The 18125-nt window shown below is 39.3% G+C and overlaps 1 protein-coding gene and 1 long non-coding RNA gene across 3 annotated transcripts in view; both read left to right on the top strand.

The window, feature by feature from the left end:
• Positions 1–18125, top strand: part of CHCHD3 (coiled-coil-helix-coiled-coil-helix domain containing 3) — a 280779-nt gene that overhangs the window by 225249 nt on the left and 37405 nt on the right. The gene's annotated exons all lie outside the window — the stretch shown is intronic.
• On the top strand, positions 15–18052 carry LOC123606894. Its single transcript, XR_006716550.1, has 2 exons — positions 15–4952; positions 17885–18052. It is a non-coding gene; the product is annotated as an uncharacterized LOC123606894 (long non-coding RNA).

Below are 18125 nucleotides of genomic sequence, written 5' to 3'. Positions count from 1 at the left end.
TTTTAACACATAATGTTACAGTATTTCCCGTCCTTGACAAGATCAAAGTACAATGTTCTTGCTTCTTGAATAGTGGATGGCTTGTTGTGGGCCCTCTGGAATACTTGGAAGTGTATTTGGGTATTTGGGTAGTGAGGTGCATCCATGTTCTCCAAATACAAGGAAAGGGCATTTGATGAAAGCTTGTTGCAACTCAGTTTCATGAAGTAAGGGGAAGTTGAAAGCAATGCTAATAGAGTTTTCATTTGGAATAATATTATACAAGATGGGATGCCCTTGATTATGAAGGTGATGTGAAATTGCTATCTCTGTTAATAGAATCATAGAGACCATTCAGTTTTATATAATAAAATGACAGGCATGTCCAAATTTGAGTAACCGCTTTTCTCATGTTCAAGCTGTTTTCATTTCTTCCCATGTACCTTGAAAGCATTTAAATCACAGACTTTACCTTGCCCTTGATTATGAAGGTGATGTTAAATTGCTGCCTCTATTAATCCTTGGAATGTTTAAATGAATGTTCTAATTGATGGATCAAAGTGTCCGTGACCCGTAGCCCTGTACTTTCCCTTTGCTGCCAGTTCTCACATTAGGTGAGAAGACATCATTCAGAATTTTCCTGAGAGTATAAATAGTTTTATTGTGTAACCCCTGTTAGTAGCACATGTGCAAATTAGTGAAGCAAAAAAAGGTATTGTGACAGGTTTAGTTGAAAGATCGTATTGGGCTCTGACCTTCTTCCTGGTGCATGTTTATAAGCTTTTGATAAAATGATTAAACCCTAAGGTATAACATTATTTATTACTTTCTGCTGTGGTACAATTTGTATGGTAAATGGATATTAGTGTGTTCTTTAATGTAATAAAAAAAAATCTTTTTTTTTTTTTTTTTTAAGGTAGTTTGAGGTATATTTAGACAAACCTCTTTGTCTTTGTTAGTGAATTATCTTTTTAGGTCAGCAGGGAGAGACCTTCAAAGAATGGGCCACAAATCTCACTCTTAAAGGTTAATGTGCTTTCTTAAGTATTTAGATATAAAAATGGATCTGGACTTGATTTTAAAAGGTACTCTACATATGTATTTTTCAAGTTATGGTTTATCTTTTCCCCTAATGATAACGTAACATTTGTTATCCTTTCTGTCTCTATGCCATGAGAATCTTTGACTCGGCACCCTGGGTATTCCTCTTACTGTCAGAGGGTAGCTCTTCAAATAAGTAAAATTTATGATAAATCAAAGGAGATCAATTCTGACTAGAATGATCTATGACGTTATCATAAGGAAAACAATTACTCAGTTGAGGCTTGAAGGGGAATATTGAACAGGTGGCAAGGAAAGGATTCAGAAGGAAAATCATGTTCTTGAGTTGGGTGACAAATCCCTTAAGATCATTGGTTTGACTCAGAGGGACTCTCATGCAAGATGAAGTTGGAAAAGTCAGTACGGTCCTTTGATAACTGCTGGGCTAAGAAGTTGGTCTTCATGTAGCAAGAAGTCTTTGGAAGGTCTTTGACCAGGTAAGCGCTTGATTTCCGTGCTCCTTTGGTAATACTAACCAGACAGTGGATGCGAGGCTTGACCAGGGGGTGAGGAACAAGAAGCAGTAGTAGGAAATGGGAGGACTATGTAAGTGAAAGAGAAAAGATAGGGGGTGCAAGCAAGTCACTGAAAGATTAGACCTGGACTAGCGAGTGACTGGTGTATTCGTTTGCTAGGGCTGCCGTAACACAGAACTACAGACTGAGTGGTTCCACAGAAGTTGATTTCCTCACAGTCTGGAGGCTGCAAGTGTGAGATCGGGGTGCCCGCACGGTTGGCCTGTCTTCCCTCTCCACATCCGTGTCTCAGTCTCCTTTTCTTATAAATCACATTGCATTAGGGCTCACCGTAATGATTTCGGTTTAATTTAATTACCTCTTTGAAAACCCTTTGTCCAAATACACTTTCTGATACCGGTCATTAGATCTTCAACATACGAATTTGGTTGGGGAGGAGCCCCTTCAGCCCGTGACACCTGGATTTAGGCACTAGGGAAAACCAGAAATAGAGGTTTAGCAGATTGGAAAACTGGTGGAGGCTCGATTTTTATAGAGAGAGGTAAATCTGGTTTTAGATGAACAGAATCACTCTCCTAAAAGCCCTGTGCAGCTGCCATGTCATTCAGCCTGGACTAGCCTGCTGGCAAATGAGAGGCTGCAGGGAACACAAAAATAAATGTCTTGCTGACTTACTTTCTCCAAGACAACATGGAGCTGGAGGTTAGGCTTCGTGTTTTTGTTTTTGTTTTTTTTAAGTTTATTTATTTATTTTGAGAGAGACAGAAAGAGTACAAGTGGGGGAAGGACAGAGAGAGAAGGAGAGAGAGGATCCCAAGCAAGCTCCACACACACTCAGCATGCAGAGCCTGACACAGGGCTTGAACCCATGAAACCATGAGATCACAACCTGAGCCAAATTAAGAGTTGTCACTCAACCGACTGAGCCACCTGGGAGCCCCTAGACTTAGTTTTAATCAGAGCCTCAGCAGCTTCATTCTCTGTTACCTTTATAAGATCTTATTCTTTATTAAATTCTACTCTCATTTGGCGTGGTAAAGAATTTGGCTTTTCCCAAAGAGAGGTCTGGCCTATATACTCATCTTCTGGGAGAGGGAATTTGGAATCCTTTGGAATTTCCCAAGTGATGGAAGTGTTTCATTAGTCACGATGGGCCCTTTGGGCCATGTGTTGTCAAACCAATCTCTGGGGAAGTGGTGCTGGAGACTGAATTCAGCCACATGAGCGATCAGTCAAGCAAACCTATGCGATGAGGCCCCAGTGTAACTCTGGACACTGAAATTTGGGTGAGCTTCTCTGGTTGATTCTCTGTGCATATTGTCACAGGTTGATGCCAGGGGAGTAGAGCATCTTGAGGAGAGTGGAAACTTTGCATTTAGAACTCTCCCAGAGTCCATCCTATGTATCTCTTCCTTTGGCTAACTCTCTGTGTCATTTCCCATGATAAGCCATAACTGTGAGTTTAGTAACTTTCTGTGAGTTCTGTGAATACTTTTAGTGAATTATTAAGGCTGGAGCAGTTTTGGGAACCCCTTGAACTTGCAGATGATGCCAGGGTGGGGACAGTCTTGGAGACTCTGCCCTTGGACTTGGCAGTTTGGCCAACTCTGGTACAAACAAAACCCCAGGTTTTTACATACTGTGAAGGAGTTTTAAGAGCTAGTTTTTCAGAGAGTGGCTTCCATTATATTAGTCCCCCCCCCCCGCCGCCCAATACTACCTGCTAGATGGAGCTTCTTAGAAAGTTTGTATTTTGATTTGTGGTGAGTTTGTTAGCTTCATGCGTAGGAAGAGATAGTGCCTTGACTATAAGAGATGCTTACCATCTTTGAAGGCACGGAAGTTACTCAGTGGAACTTTGTTTCTCCTTAGAGACCTGAGCATCTCAGGTAATCCTGGCGGCTTCAGTCTTTTGCAAGGCAGTATACTGTATCCTTTTCATTGCATGACATTGTTGATTTCAGCATTGTTGATCTCAACAGGCTCTGAAGAACTTTGGGGAGGATTTAGTTAATTTTATTTGACGGGAGTGTTCATTTGGGTGCATCTTGGTTACAGGAGATGGAAGCTTTTTAAAGTGCAATTTCAAGGGTGTTATTACTCACCTGATAGAGGGGCACACAAAATCATTATAAAGTTGTTTTGTTTTAACGTTTATTTATTTTTGAGAGACAGAGAAGGAGCAGGGGAGGAACAGAGATAGAGGGAGACACAGAATCCGAAGCAGTCTCCAGGCCCTGGGCTGTCAGCACAGAGCCCAACGCGGGGCTCGAACCCACGAACCGTGAGATCATGACCTGAGCCGAAGTCAGTTGCTCAACCGACTGAGCCACCCGGGCGCCCCCACACAAAATCATTGTAAAGAGAAAGAAAGCTAAGAGCATTTGAGGTGGCACGTGATAAACACCAGTCACATCCATGCGTCCCGCCAGGATAGCTAATGGAATTATTTTAAGGATGCTTAAATATTAACTCACCCTTCAGTCTTTCAGTTTATAGTTTTGGCAGGAACCCATTGAAACACTTTAGATTTAATGGGATTTTTCCTCCTATTTTATTGCCGCGTCATTCATTCAGAGAGCTCCTGTGTGACATGCCCTCCGAGTTCTGAGTACATAGCTCTGAGGAGACAGGTAGGACCTCGCCAGTGTGGAACTCAGAGTCCACCAGAGAGAGCAGGAGGAAGACAGAACTTTACAATAGAGAGCATCTGAAAAACCCCAAATTAGTTCTACTGTAATGGAATAATTGTGTCCCTAATAAGTTATTAAAAATACTGTTCACCATTTTTTTCAGTAAGAATCAATTTGGAGATTAAGAATGTGGGCTGTTTATTTTCCTGCAAGAACTTTTCCCGACCACAATCGCTTTAAGATTTTATCTATAAAACCCAAATCACTTAGCAAACCCAGCAGTTTTTTTTTTTTTCTTTTTTTTTACGTCTAGCTTTTATTCAAAAGGTAACCGTTACTCACCCAGTCCAACTAAAAAGTCACTGTTGGCAGTTCCAGTCACCTTTTATCACCCTTTGTTAATATGTGTTAAATAGAGCCATTTATGGTGCTAATTCTTAGTTACGTGCTGCTAGGACCCTAGTACTGTGTCACATAGCTCAGCATACCGAGAATTACGTTCCATATTAATCCTTATTTTCCACCTGATAGGTCATTAATTAAACAAACTAATACATCAAGTAATGTTACACTGACGGTGCTTTGCATTGGTCTAGCACAAGGTAAATGCCCAGGGCGTATTTGATTTTATTAGTTTTCATTGTTAAATATATTGTGATGATATAATTTTATTATTATGTCCATTCAAGTTACGCAGCTGTGCACCACAGGAGAAGTTTCTGTATGCTTCCAGACAAAATCTACATGATGTTAAACAAAAAAGGTAACAGAAAGGGTTCTTATCCTCAGGAAGCCCCCAGCCCAGCTGGAGACCCGGTGACCTAGTGTGAAGCCCTGGGGACCTAGGGCGCCCTGAGGGGTTGGCAGAGCAGTAGGGGAAGAGTGCTGCAGGGGCCCTGCTTCACGATCCCTGTCATAGTCAGACCTCTTTGGGGTTCAGTAGGGCTTGAATGCCACACCTGCAAAGCTGAACCATTGTTACCAGTGTATTTTGTACATATGAGGGTTTTTTTTTTAATGTTTCTTTATTTGAGAGAGAGAGAGAGAGAGAGAGCATGCCCAAGCAGGGGAGGGACAGATAGATAGAGGGAGAGAGAGTCTCAAGCAGGCTTCACACTGTTGGTGCAGAGCTGGACGCGGGGCTCCATCCCACAAACGGGAGATCATGACCTGAGCTGAAATCAAGAGTCAGATGCTTAACCGACTGAGCCACCCAGGCGCTCCACGCGTTTTTTTGTTTGTTTGTTTGTTTGTTTGTTTGTTTTTTAAATATAAAAGCTAATATCAAGCAAATGTAAAAGCACATATCAAAGAAATAGGAATATGTTGAAGGCAGCGGAAAACCTCGTGAAGACATGCGCTATCAACCAAATGAAAAGCATTTTAAAGACGACTGATGTTTCTTTCCCATCCTGGCTTAGATAATGAAGTGGCCCGTTTCTACCTTCCGGAAAGGAGAAAATGTGTATGTGGGAAGTGATGTAGGTCTGTGGAAAACAGTTCTGGAATCCTTTTGTTAGAAGTGTAACTTTTCAGCGTGGCTTCTGTTTCTTTGAAAGATGAAGGAGTGTGATTCTGAGATTGGATGTGAGCACTACTAATACTCCTTTGTGTGCCTGACTTCAGAAGGGGTTTTCACTTTTATCCTTGAACGAAGTTGTTGAAGCCCGACTTATAAATTTAGGCTCGTGGAAGAAGCCTGGGCTATCCTTACAAAGTATTAAAAGATTAGTCACCCTGTGGAGGAAGTTGAGGTGATTTTAGAGTATCTGAGGAGTGCTGTGCAAAACTCCTCGAGATAAAATGGGTTTTGTAAGTATTACCATATATTCAAAGTTTTCTTCAATGTAAAATCCTTTAACTTTAAACTGTTTTGCTTTTATTAGGTTTCACTTTGACTGATGTAGGGGTGGAAAAGTTTTCCCTTCCTCTGGGTTCTTTGGCTGGTTGAATAATTAAATTTGTGTAAAACCAATTAACAGGAGAACACAACTCAAAGAGTAGCGACATGTATATGTGAAAGAGACCTGGAAAAATTGAGTAACTCTCCAAAATGGCCCAAAGCATCAACTTAAATACTGTCTGTCTTCAGCTAAAGACAAAAGATGTTAGAGGTACAGAATCAGTTACAGGAGCACAGTCAACAAGGGTGAGGTGGTTATGCAGACTTAAGTCATTGTCTTCTCCATTGAGAGAGGACTTTCTACAGACTGAGTCATCCCCCCTCTTCCTGGTACAGCAAGGGAGACCTCCCCCCACCCATGGAGGTTTCCCTTATGCATGGGTACGTCTCTTGCGAGAGGGTAATTGCTCCTTGGTTTCCGGATCTTCTCGTGCGTTGGCGTGTGTTTTTTCCGAATGATCAACCAAAACTAATCCTATGCCAGAGGGACATATTTTGGGGTGGCAAGTTCTGCGCCTCTACACTGGCCGTACTGTTTTGTTTCTCTTTTGGGTGTATGATTTTAATAGCTATACTGCAAATGAATTAGAGAAGCTGAGGATGACAGGCCAGTGGTATCAGCAGGTGTTTCTCGTGTTCTCTATAATTACACATGGGATCATGGACAGTTTTAAGCAACAGTGTTTAAAGATCCTGCTTAATTGGCCGTGAAATAATTAAATAAGGTTTTGACTGGCAAATTTATAATTCTGTTAGATGCGTAAGCCAGTGTGCCTGAACGTCAACTTGACTTCAACTTGGAAGTATTAGATTAATAGAACTAATTGTACCGCAGGTACAAAGTTTGCTCTGATTAATAGTCTCAAAACTCGTCTAGAAGTTTAGCCAAGTAAATTTATGTTACTTACCTTTTACTTTTAATTAAAACTTATTTCAGAAAGTTTGAGCTGTTTACTTTCGCTGTGCTGCTCTTTGTGGTTTCTCCAAAGTTGAGCTCCAGTAATTTTTCAGTGACTTCAGCTGCCTTATTGAATAACTTGCCTTATCAAAAGGCTTAAAATTATATACTGTTGGACATGTATTTGTATCTGCAGCTGACAGGTCCCCCGCACATCGTCTCTAACACTTATTGATGTCTACTTATAACGTACTTTAGTGCTGCGTGAATGGCTCTGATAGACCAAATGTACATGATAAATGTTTTATCTCTGATTCTCATTGATCAATTTCTAAATGATCAAATGGTTTATCTCAGTGAGACACTAATTCACATTGATCAAATTCTAAATGACCAAGTTGACTTGGTTTCTGCTGAACACAAATTATATTAAAACAACATTACTTGAACATGCTGTCTTTTCTAATGCAGGAGTTATGTTACCAGAAGTTACATTATAACTAGAGTTATTGTATTATAAAGATGTCTCCTTCATAATGAAAAGTTTACACAAGAAGAAAAGAATGCGATATTGCAGGAAGAACAGGGCTTTGAGCAAGGATTTGGGCTTTTACTAACTAATTAAATTCTGCATTTGTATTGGACCCTCCTTTCCCTTTTCTTAATTTGAAAGGCTGTGAGCAGGAAATATAGCAGCTGCAGTGGTGACATTTTATTCCCTAAGGACCTTGAAGCCAAGTAACATCTTGATTATTCAGTAAGAGACTTAGTAATTGAAGAGGCAAAATTCTAGATAAAATAAATATACCTGTACCCTTTGTGTATAAACTTGGTTACAATAGCCTATTTAGAAGTTTAGGGTTATTTGTTGTTTTTTAAAAAACATCGGCTCACTTTTGTCAACTTGCACAGTATTTCATGTACCGTCTAGAGTTTGTCGATGTGTTACTGGTAGAGGATTTCAATTCAGAATTTGAAAAACAAGGTTTATGAGCTTAAGAATATACTTTGTATATGAAGCTAATGGCAAGTACACATTTGGCTGAAACATGGGCTTGGTTTTTTCCAACAACCAGTTCCCCAGGCAGGTTATTTATTACATCTTTGGCTTGTCTCTTGCATCTGTAAAATGGAAACTATAACCACCACTCTCTTGAGGGCATCCAAGCTGAGAAGGTTTAAAAGTTAAGAAAGAAGGAAAAGAACGTTGTCATTGAGCCTCATCTAAAGAGGGTTGTAAGTAGTTGTTGTATTCAGTTCTGAGACACTGGCTGCCATTTGAATTATCTTCTAGATGGTGCGGCTGCCCTTCTGTCCTTCATCAGGGGGTACGTACAAAGTAGTTTGCCACCTCTCCGGCTAGGAGTCTGTCTCCCTTTCCACCCCCCTCCCCCCAAAATCCCAACTGCGTCCAACCACAAATTAGTTCCAATTAAAGTGAGGTCTGCTTGGGAACACACCAGTTTTTGACAAACATTTCATGTCATAGGCATTTAGGATTGGTTAGATTTGCAAAGAAACCTTAGGTGATTAATGCTTTTTAAAATTCCTTTAAGATTGAGACCCTTCTAATCAGATCTAAGTTATTTAGTTTCCTTTTGTTCCTTGGTTTCGATCTCTGTAGTTAGTCTCTGCACTGTTTTTTAAGGGAACAGAAGTAAGTGGTAAGAAACATTAACACTACTTGGGGGTTAGGTTTTTAATCTGCATTTTTTCCCTCTGCTTCCTAAACTGTCCCTCACAGCATTCCACTCAGTCCAGGGTGTCTGTATTTGAAAGGGGCAGGGCAGAGTGGCCAAGGAGATTGGGACGTAGGGCAGGTGCAGGGATGCAAACCATAGACAGGATTGTCTGTTTCACAAAAAAGAACCCAGACTGCAGCCATCACTTGAGCATCGGCAGTTGGTCACAAGGTCACGAGAGGGTCATTGCAGCAACTTCCTCGTCATGTCAACGTAGGATGTACAGGAGCCTCAAGTGGTGACAGAATCCACCAAAGGTCCAGTCACATTCGCCACATCCTATCCATGACCTGGAACTCTCTTCTGGGTCCCAGCTGTGGCAATCACGGTTGGTTTGGGTTGCTTTGGGCATCTTCTTGACTTTAATGGAACCTGTTTGTGCGTTAAATGTAAACGATCCTAACCAGTCTCGCTGTAGCCCTTAGGTTTGTGGCCATAAGCTCCTGAATCCATGATTTGTTCCACGCGAGATAACAAATGGTTTCTGTTTTCCCCTACAAGAACATTAGCATTGAGCTTTCTTCCTTAATCAATACAATCCATTTAGAATCTAGCATACCCTACATGGTTATATGAAATATTAATTGCACACTCAGATAAATGAAGATTCTGCCAAAATGATAGCTTGTTTCTTTCCTTGTATTGTAATATTTAAATGAGAACATTTTGAGTTCTAGAGTGCGTGGTATTTTGGAATGTGTTCCTTGATCCTTGCTTTTTTGGGTAATTAGACAACCATACAGCTTATAGCTCCCAAAAGATATTTCTAACTGGGACTTGGAAGTTTGTTCCTCTTGTTGATTCTGACTAGAGGTCCTTTATGTTTTAAAGGATCCAGTAGAAAATAATTTTTGATTTTCCTTTGATGTTTTCAAAGTAAGAAAAAGTTATTTTGCTTTTTGAGTGCCACTCAGCTCCAGGTAGAAAGGAGAGAAGCTTGTAGGAGGGCCAATTAGAGTTAATTATTGTCTTACTGACCTGCCATGTTTTAAAATGTCCGGGAAAGTTCTAGGATGTAGGTTTTCAATTCTCTCCTTTTGTCAAGGTTGCAGAGTTAACCATCTTATGTCTTGAGCATGGTTAAAAATTACATCAAAGCCGTTATCTACACATAAAAATGATAGCTCTCGGGACAATCTTTGAGAAGTTGTGTAGGTTCAGCCATATTGTGAGATCCAATTATGTTTTATCATCTCATAGTTTGGGAAGTCTGTTCCAAATACTGTCAGGCCTCCCTGCCTTCAACCAGATAATTATAGATGTCGGTAGTTGCCCTTTCACCATGCCTGGGGTTCAAACCCTGGTAGTAAAATCGAAACCAGAACTTCTAGGATAATTCTACTTAGGCATACATTTCTATAGGTCTTTTGACATGATAATTTATAGTGAGATGTCTCATGGTTTCAGTCTATCAAGGATTCTCATTGCTGCCTCTTTTGACTTTTCTTAAGACATAAGCATACAAAATACAAAAGTTGATAATTTGGACCTTATCATGATTTAAAAGTTCTGTTCATCTTAAGACACCATTAAGAAAAAAAAAAATTTTAATAGGCAAAAGATGTGAACAGACACTTCAAAGGAAGGTATAAGGATGGCCATTAGCACGTGAAAGGTGCTAATAACATCGTTAGTTATCGGACCGTGTGAGTTATAACATTGGAATGCTGCAAACCAAAAGGACTGATAATATTGTTTGTAAGGATGTGGAGAAACCAAAACTTTTATCCTTTGCTGGTGGAGGTATAAAATGGCAGCCACTTTTGAAAAAGTTTGGCAGTTTCTTATAAATTTAAATATACACTTGCTCTATGACCCTGCAATTCCAGTCCTAGGTATTTACCCAAGAGGAAAGAAAATATACATCCACGAAAAGATTTGTGCACATATGTTCGTATCAGGCTTATTCATAGTAGTCAAAAACTAGTAACAACCGAAATGGTCCTCTGTGAGAGAATGGATAAACAAATTGTGGTATATTCATACAGTAGAATAGAATACTATCAGCAGTTAAAAAAAAAAAAAAACCCACACAAAAACAGAAAGGCAAACTGTTGATACATGGATAACATGGGTGAATCTGAGAAACATGTTAGGCAAAACAGAAGCCAGGAGCCAGGAACAATGATGTGTCTGTCCTTCCATTTGTGTGATTCCATATATATGAAATTCAAAAATAGGAAAAATTAGTCTATATTGACCGAAGTCACACTGGTTGATGGGGGTAGAGGGTATTGGCTTGGAAAGGGACACAAACTTTCCAAACCGCCGGGAGTATTCTTTTCTGGGTAATGGTTATACAGATACATATGATTTTTACTACAATATGAACACTTAAGATCAGTGCAGTTTTTTCGTAATGGTAATTATACTTAAAGCACCCTAAAGTCATTGTTAATTAATTTTAATGAGGGGAAAAAATTGCCCCAAATATTAGGAGTGCCCAACTTCTAACTGTAATTTGCCCTAGGTAAAATAAGTTAAGTTTCTTGAATTTAGTCAGCCTTAAGAAACTTATGATTTCTAATTGTGTCCATAATCATATTGTTTTCATTAGAATTAGAGTCCCTTATCTCAGGACCGTTCATTCAGTATGTTTCAATGCTGTAGAAATAGGAGTAAACCGTGCTTTGCTTTATTTATTTATTTTCTTAACAATTAGTCTTCTCCCCATTATTAAATTACATTTGCCTATTATACTTTCTTCCTCATTAGCTAAGAGTCTTGTTTGTAGATAGACCTGGTTACATTTTGAAAGTTATTTTTGATAAAGGGATTTTGAAGGCGCTATTTATAAATGAAACATTTATACAGTAACACTGGTACTTGGTAATATAATAACCCGAGGCAGCAAGTTGTTCATACTATGTATTGCATCCTGGCAAAATGCTTCAGAACTTGTAAAAGCCTGCATCTTGGCCCTTTTCTACATGTTGAAACGGAAGCACACATGTTCCCATGTTCAAGTGTCGCCAAGCATCCCCAACTTGCTCACATGGCTGCCTTAAGCTGTTTTATATGCTTTCTCATTCAGTGGCCAACAGTTAAATTGCCGTGTTCCTTTTGTGAGCTTATACGTCTAAATGCTAGTAATCAACTGCGTCCCTTGAAAATTGATAGATGCGCTCATTAAGGGGCGTTTTTGCTCTTGGCTCCTCTCTAAAGTCACCTCAGCTACTGTTTCTGGATGAAGCTGGCAAGAAATACTGTGCAAGTGATACATCTGGCTTTGTACTCCTTTGTGAGGGCTCAAACCTCCGTTTTCAGTATGTTAAACATGCTTTGTAGGGATCTTAAGTATAAAGAAGTCAGCTATTTGCCAATTACAGTATTAACACAACAAAGACTAAGGGCTGCTGTTGTGTGGTGGGATTTTATTTTTTTTTAATTTGCTGCCATTTGCTCTTCGTTTTGTTCTCTTATGCTTCTGGGATTACACACATACCTGTTTGCGAGACATCCACATCCCTGGAGACTCTGAAGTCCACCAGCCCGCCACTGGTAGAGAACTCAACAAAGCTGCCTGTGTGAGAGGCACATTCAGCGTGGTTTATGATTGGGATTTTGAAGGTAGCATACACCTGTTTCTGCCTTCAGGATGAAAAATGAATTGCCAATTACTGTAGACATGTTCAGACATGACACTTCATATGGCAGAAGCTTGCTCAGCCTGCTTTATGCTGGGCCCCCAACTATGAACCATCAGTTCTGAAAAAGGGGTGTGTTGGCAAGGAGCAGAAGAGAGAAGGGCCTCGATCCTTGATCCTTTACTGTTTTGTGTGCTCGTGCAAGCTGTGGGAAGGAGGTCAATGCCTCTCACCTTTGTTTCCCCAGCAGAGCTCTTGAGCAAGATGAAGCGCTCAAAGCCCGGTGCCAGCGCATCATCACAGTCTCATTACTTTGCAAGCTGCACGCCCAGATGCTGCTGTTTTCTGCACCAGGCTTCACTGCTACACATTCATAACACCTCCATCACAGCTCATTTGGTGCTACTCACAATTAACTGGCTCTTTTCACGATGGTGTTTCTCTGATACAAAAGATGCTAATGTAAAGAAGAAAATGACATCGTCGGGTGTAGAATCCATCTTTCAGACATCCTTCGTTAGTTGAGGGGAAGCAGGAATCAAGTGTTTTGTCACTACTTAAATAATATGTGGTTTTGGTTTGGTTAGTTGAGCGTTGGTTTGGGCGTATTTTTGAGGTCTTTGAAGCTGAGATAGTGGATTTCGCTGGCAGACCAATTGCACTGATGCCCTGTCCTGGAGGTCCTTTCAATTGGTGGATTCTGCCATACTCATTTATTGGGATTCTTTCCCCAGTGAAGAGCTCAGTGATGTCTATTTATTTTGAAAGATTATTAATATGACATTTTTGCTTTAGAGAATTTAAATCATCATTAAAGTCAACAGATCCATCCATCAAAGGCCTTTGATGCTCCTCCAAACGCTGCTGGCACCGGAAATGCAGAAATGTAACTTTGAGTCCCTGTCCTCAGGGGTCTTGCACTTGTTGAGATCATTAGCTCTGCTACAGAGATGTCAAAACCTCACACAGAAACTATAACATTTGTTCAAGAAAAACTGTTGAGTATCTCATATCTCATACATTCCTGGTGGTTTTTATAAACGGGACATATAGATATGACGAGGTTATGATCCTTGACTTCAAAACACTTGTAGAATATATGGGGGAGGCAGATTAATACACAAGTGACTAAAGTGGGGTAAATGCTGATAGAAAGGTACAGGCAAAATGCTATAGGAGTAAGGAAGGGAATCTGGGTTGCAGGAGGAGGTGACTGGTGTAGGCTGGGTCTTTCCACTTTGAGATATTCAAAAGGTAGGAAGAGGGGGAATAGCTTTCCACGAAGAGGGAATCGGATGCTGGAAATGGTTGTGATGAACGTGGAGGGAGATGTGATGGAATATGAAGCTATAAAGGAAGATGAGAGTCAGACTTCACACACCATGTTGTGAAAAGCAGAGGGAGTAAGATGTGAGGATTCAGCCAAGAATCCTACCTACTTGAAAATATTTTTTAAAGTGTAGTTATTTATTTTGAGAAGGAGATTGAAAGAGCATGAGCAGGGGTTGCAGGGGGTGGGCAGAGAGAGATATAGAGAGATAGAGATAGAGAGAGAGAGAGAGAGAGAGAGAGAGAGAGAGAGAATCCCAAGCAGGCTCCATGCTGTCAGAGAGCCTGATTTGGCACTCGATCCCATGAACCGTAAGATCATGACCTGAGCCGAAATCAAGAGTCCAGACACTCAACCAACTGAGCTACCCAGGTGCCCCCAAAATACATATATATTTTATATCTCCTATACCTCGTGCCCATAATTCTCACCATGGGATTATGCCTTCTGAGTTGGTCATTATTCTTAGACATCTTCTATCAAATATACAAGGGTAATGTTTGGTGTGTGTGTGTGTGTGTGTGTGTGTGTGTGTGTGCGCGCTTCTTATAATCACAAGTTATTATATACTATTAGTTACTGTTATTTTAACATTATTAATACCCATTTAAAAATAAGCACATATTAATTCATTAACTGTCTCTTTGCAAAGTTCAGGGCTTTAAGAGACTGGCCACAGGAAAGAGCAGTTTTGATTGAAAAGAAACAAAGGGAAGAGAGAGTTCAAGAAACGTTTGGTTCATAAGATGCTGTGTGGGGAAATCCTAGGGCATTTTAGCAGAGAAAGAACTTTTTCAGATAAAGGAACACCAAAAGCCAGTATGCCAGTTCCTTATTTAGCACTGTCCCTGCAGACCAAGTTATGGGATCATCTTTTAACTGAAATGGTATAATGGTGAACTTTTAAAAATATTCCTAGGCGTGATCTCTTTGAATGGTATACTAAGAATTCACATGATACCAGATTCTGCATGTTGCAAAGAGTGTGTTAAAGGCAAATTTTATGTGGTTTATTCAGATACGGTCTGTCTGGGTATGTGGTTTTTGATTGATGTCTAACGGTGATTGCATGGACCCAAGACATATAAAATTAGCTCCTATGTTGCCATAAGATCCTAGTATTATTATTAGATAAATAAGAACTCTTTTTCCTTCCCATTGCATTTTGTAATCAACCTTTGCCTCTTGATATCCATCCTAGAGGCTTAGTGTGAAAAGAATATGAAATTAATAAATGCTATTGGATTTTTAAAAATTATCAAGGTAGTACTTTTTTTTTATAACAAGGCAAATGTAATTTTTTTCTTCATTTTTCTTCCAGGTTAACCCCTTAAAAGCAAATCATGTGACATTGTAGTTTGATAGTAATCCTTCCACATTTATGTCTACCCATAGAAACAATAAATATAGATGTTCGTTTTATTTTTCACACACACACACACACACACACACACACACACACACACACACAAAACCACATGAGATTGTGCCATATGTATTTTCTTTGACTTTAATTTATTATGGATATATCCTCCTTGGTCAACACCTGTAATTCCAACTCATTCTTTTAATATTATTCTATGCCATTGACCCATCAGAATTCATGGAGCCCATCCCCTACAGACAGGCACTCGGTTTTGTTTCAGATTATTTATTGTTTTTTTTTTTTTTTTTTTTGAGTGGTGTAAACACCAAAACAAAACTACTGCAGTGAAACGAATTTGTACATAAATCTTTTGGAATTGGTACTTTTGTTCCTATAACATGGGTGCAGTTTGAACCCTGACAGTCCTTACTGTGTGGCACTGGGCTGCTCTTTGCTGATGTAGGAAATGTATATCCTGTAATAACCCATGGGGTTTGTAATAAGGGGTGATGAATAACGTAGGTAACATTCTGGGCATATAGTAGACACTCAGCCCTATAGAGGATCAATTTCTGTACAGATCTAGTGGGGTTAGAGTTGGCAGAGCCTAGGTTACTTAACTTTAGAGGTTTTATTACAATGTGAATCTAAATCTGGCCTCCCAAGTGTGTGTGTCTCTCCTTTAAGAAAAGCAAAACCCATTTTGTGAAAATTTTCAGCTTTTTTGACTTGTGTAATTTAAAAATATTACATTTTGGCACAACCTTTAGAGTTTTTGCTGCTGGTTTATAATTCCCTAGAGGTGAATTGAAAAGATTAGTGGTAGAACTTTTTCCATTAACTCTGGGAAAAACTACAGAGCAAAAAATTGTCCTTTGGCAGAAATGTCAATCCATACCTCTTTTGGAGCATTTGGAGACTGAAGCACTGAGAAGCTGATTTAATAGGAGAATTGAAAACCAAAATGTATACACATCTTCACCTTTCCGAACTGATGACAAGACAAATGAAAAATACACTCTCGGAACTTGGTGATGCAAAGAAAATAGGATCATTGCTCCAGAGAGTGCATTAAGGCCAGATCTTTAAAAGATCCCAGTGCTAGGCTTTTGGCCATGTTCTTCAAAAAGCTGATCTGTTCTTATTAATGATACATCTATTTGTACCTCATGCCATAAAATTCCCCTTTTGTATGATGCAGTTTCTAGAGAGTAGATTTAAGAAAAAGAGAATGTTTAATATGCTACAGATTTTGCTATAACAACTACCAAGAAAATAGGCTCATTTTCTCTTGTTTGTGGGTCTTGGTCTCCCTGGGTTTTTTTCCCCCCACTTAGGACGTCTCGTAATTGTTACATTCCATAATGTCAATATAGCTATAATGGAATAGTAAATATCCATGTCAGCAGAAATTTTACTGGGTATAATCTTTATCCTTCACATTTTGCAATTGAGTTGTTTTAGCAAGTTACCTCTCCTCCTCCCCCACCTCCAGGTATGTCTTCTGTATCTATGGAAGGTGATAATCACAGAGATGCTAACTAGGAATTAACTGAAGGCCATTCTTGTTCTTGGCATACCCCATGATGGCTATCAATAGTTAGCAAATTGGGATGGTCATTAATAGTTCAGGTTTCTGTTGAGTGAACTCTGTGTGTTTTTAAGTTGATGTCCATCATATAATTCAGTGTATGGTTTCTTTGGAGATAATCCCTGGACATATAAAATTGCAACTGAGAATGTACCATGCCTCTAAAAACATGTTTAAAGACACATGTTTTCTGTCAAATCATTAGCTAACAGCAACACTGCTCAAAATAATAATTGTATTTTAACATCCCAGGTTGTACACATAATTTAGTTAGGAATGCACATGGGAGGTTGTGCTTGGATAAATGCAGCTATTGTTTATAGTATAGTTTTCATCTAATAACTTGTTTTGCCTTTAGAATATTAATATTACCTTGAGATTGTGGGCAGTTATAGGTTGGTAGTCTATAATGCATTAACGAAATTCTTCCTGAAGTTTCTTCTGAAGTCATTTGCTTGGCATTTGGACTATAATTTTTCCAGAAATAAAAATGATACCTGTGATTATGTTAGTCCTCAAAAACCTATTTAACCCCTGTATGTTTGCAGTTAAGAATAAAAGACTGGAGATTAGGGGGTGTGGGAAGGAAAAAAAGCAAAAAGAAAAAAAAATTGTGTGTGTGTGTGTGTGTGTGTGTGTTTAAATTACATTCTGGATTTTAGTGGTGCCTTGATGGCTCAGTTAGGCTCAGATCATGGCTCTGTGCTGGTAGTACAGAGCCTGCGTGGGATTCTCTCTCTCTTCTGTCTGCCCCTACCCTGCTCATGTGCTCTGTTTCTCTCTCTCCCAAATTAAATAAATAAATTTAAAAAAAAATAAACTACATTCTGGATTTTAAAAGCTAAGCCAATCATGAGTATAACCTTGTTTCTGTGAAAAAATGTAGATCCACATAGTGACGTGGGAACACAGAAACCTTGGAAAGAACAGCTTTCTCCCAGGCCCTTTAGTAGCTTTTGCACTTCTGGGGACCAGTGAGTGGGATTGTTTTCAAATGAAATCCTGGGTGGAATCATCAGACTTACAAATGATAAAGGGTATTTTTAAAAATATAAATGTAGTTTCTAAGCTTATTTACAATCTTTGCTTATTATCAGGAAGACAGAGACACTTGTTTTCATGAACACAACATTTGAAAATAGGGGCTAAGGGTGGTGGCCTCAGTCTCCTGTCATCCTCAGCACCCAAATTTTATTTGGTTGCACAGTGTTGTGATGATTTTGGTTTGCAGTGATAAGTAGCGGCAACTGATAATACTTTTTTTTTTTTTTTTAACAGCTTGCCCTGCAAGCTCCAGATACTCATCCATCAGTCTGATCCATATGATTAAAAGTGAAATAAGTTTCTGCTTTAAAGCTGAATAATTGACAGTATCTAATAAATCATTATATAGAAGTTGGGACAAACACCCAAAACTTACAATATTAAAGCACAATATAAAAATAACTTTTGACATGACCTCAACCTCATCTTTTGCCGCAGTCTGTCATGGACCTCAGAGTTCTTCCTTAAAGAGAGA

Source organism: Leopardus geoffroyi, chromosome A2, assembly GCF_018350155.1.
Source record: "Leopardus geoffroyi isolate Oge1 chromosome A2, O.geoffroyi_Oge1_pat1.0, whole genome shotgun sequence".
Taxonomy (NCBI): Eukaryota; Metazoa; Chordata; class Mammalia; order Carnivora; family Felidae; genus Leopardus; species Leopardus geoffroyi.
This window is presented reverse-complemented; position numbering and strand designations above follow the sequence as displayed.